The sequence below is a fragment of the Phyllobates terribilis genome, unplaced genomic scaffold (assembly GCF_046119375.1).
Source record: "Phyllobates terribilis strain yellow unplaced genomic scaffold, ASM4611937v1 Scaffold_4763__1_contigs__length_57364, whole genome shotgun sequence".
NCBI classification, from domain to species: domain Eukaryota; kingdom Metazoa; phylum Chordata; class Amphibia; order Anura; family Dendrobatidae; genus Phyllobates; species Phyllobates terribilis.
The window spans coordinates 45,001-47,500 of NW_027367512.1; positions in this window are offsets into that span (position 1 = coordinate 45,001).

Here is a 2,500-nt window from a genome sequence, read left to right on the forward strand (position 1 = left end):
GCCGCCCCCGTCTCACCAACCGCACCCAAGACGACACACAGGGTCGCTCAGGGAGATGGCGTGCGGGGGTGGGCCTATGCGGCGCCACCGTCTGGCTTAGACCTGCCTCCGCCGCGGGGGGTCCTCGACCCACCGGCGGACAGGCACGAGGATTGGGAGAGGGGGGCTGGCCGTCGGGGTCCGCCGCGGCTCTGGCACTAACCCGGCGACGCTGAGGTCACGTGGGTGGTCGTCGGCCTGGCCGTGTCGGCGTCGCCCTCCAGCGTAGTCCCTCTTCCCGCTCGCGCCCGTAACCTCAAAGGGATGCCCGAGCGGCTTTTCTTCCCAGGGCTGCTCCCCGCCCAGGGCGGGAGCGCAGGGGGATCCCAGGTCGGCCTTTCACCGTACTCCCTACCTCTTGGCCCTCGTTCCTTCTCCCGTTCTCCATCTAACCCCTTGGCTCTGGGGTTTCCGCTCTCCCTCTCTCGCTCTCTCTCCTGCTCCCTGGCCGAGCCGCCTGGGAGGACGAGGGTCGAGGGGGAAGGCAACGGTCGGGCTGGGGCACACCGCACGGTGAGAACCCCCTTCGCCTGCCTCCACACCTCTGTCGTCCTCCCCACTGACGTAGGGGCTCGGGAAAAGACTGGAAATCGCGAAGCTCGGCAGTGGCGCGGAGAGGCCACCCACCGCCGCCGCTGTCGCCACCGCCGCGGAGGCCGCCCTTTCGGACACGAGGGGCAGCGCGAGCCTCCGCTGGCCGGGTACGCATCTGGAAGAAAAGGGCCGCCCTCGGAGAAGATCGCTGTGCTTCCCCGCACAGGGAGCGATTCGGACGACGGGCCCCCACGCCTGGCTGGGTGGGCGCCCCGCCGTTCGCCCGTACGGGTCGTCGGACCACTGCCTTCGCTCGGTTCGGGTCAAACTCCCCACGGCTCGGCCACCTCCGCAGACGGGAGGCGAGGCCGGCATGCGCGCCCAAAGATAGGTGTCGGAAGCCCGGGGGTAGAGGAGGAAGGGGACCGCTCACCTTAAGCCAGCGCGGGCTCCAAAGCCCGGGCCGAGCGAGCGGCGCCACCTCCCCACCCGGGAGCGCTGCGCCAGATCGATCGGAGGAAGAGCAGGGGTGCATGTAGGGACTTGCCCAAGTACGGAGGCTGCAAACCCCTGTCGTCGGGAGATACGTGCCCACGAGTCCTGGAAGCGCGACTCGGGTACAGGCGCCCTTGCGGGGGGGTACTGGATGTGGAACAGCACTGGGGTCGAAGCCACAAAAGCATCCGCCCTCATGGAGCCTCTCCTCGGCCTAAAAATCCAGATTTTAGCCTTGACGGCGCCCCCATGTGGAGAACCAGGGCCCGCGGGGGGGTCTGGCCAGGCTCACTTCAACCCAGGAACACCTCTCTGACTTGGGATAGGCGACCGGCAAAAGTCCCCCCACGCAGCTGCGGAAGCCTGGGTTCAGCCAAGGTGCAGACCTCCAGCCGAACAGGGACTCATAGCCAAAACGCATACCCAGGCCTACGGAGGTGAAAACCAGCTTAAATGAGTCGAAATGTGTCGGGGCTGAGAGGTACCTCTCTCTCATATATTCTGCCGGTGGTGTGCAAAACTGGGTCTTTGCATGGAGTGTCACCCTATACCCACTTTAGGGACGCATGCAAAAAAGTGCCCGATCGCCTGGAACTGTCAGGCGGATTCGGCTCCCTGGAATTTCCTCATTCTGGTTCTTTTTCACTTTTTGTCTCTTTTGCGACATCTAGTGGGCAGGCTGCATTACTGCAACCGGGGACACCTCAAAACGCTTGGAACTGGGGAGCGGGCTCAATTTACAAACGTTTTGCGGGTCCTGGAAGTCAAAATTGTGACTTCTGAAAACGACTAAGTATCAAGGACTCATCGCGCGAATCGCTCTGGAACTGAAATCGGATGCGCGCACTGACACGCTCCCCTCTCTGGAAGTCTGACAAAAGTTGAAAAATTTTCTAAGTCCCCAAAAATTTTTTTTTTCAACTTTTTTTCAATTTTCCCCCTGTGGGATATATATTTTACCCACACTTTTGGAGCCCTCCTGGGATGCCCTCTAACATACTAGAACCTCATTTTGTGGAAGTTTTCACAAAATTGTGAAATTTTCCAAAAAGTCAGAAATTTTGCAAAAACGACTAAGTATCAAGGACTCATCGCGCGAATCGCTCTGGAACTGAAATCGGATGCGCGCACTGACACGCTCCCCTGTCTGGAAGTCTGACAAAAGTTGAAAAATTTTCTAAGTCCCCAAAAATTTTTTTTTTCAACTTTTTTTCAATTTTCCCCCTGTGGGATATATATTTTACCCACACTTTTGGAGCCCTCCTGGGATGCCCTCTAACATACTAGAACCTCATTTTGTGGAAGTTTTCACAAAATTGTGAAATTTTCAAAAAAGTCAGAAATTTTGCAAAAACGACTAAGTATCAAGGACTCATCGCGCGAATCGCTCTGGAACTGAAATCGGATGCGCGCACTGACATGCTCCCCTCTC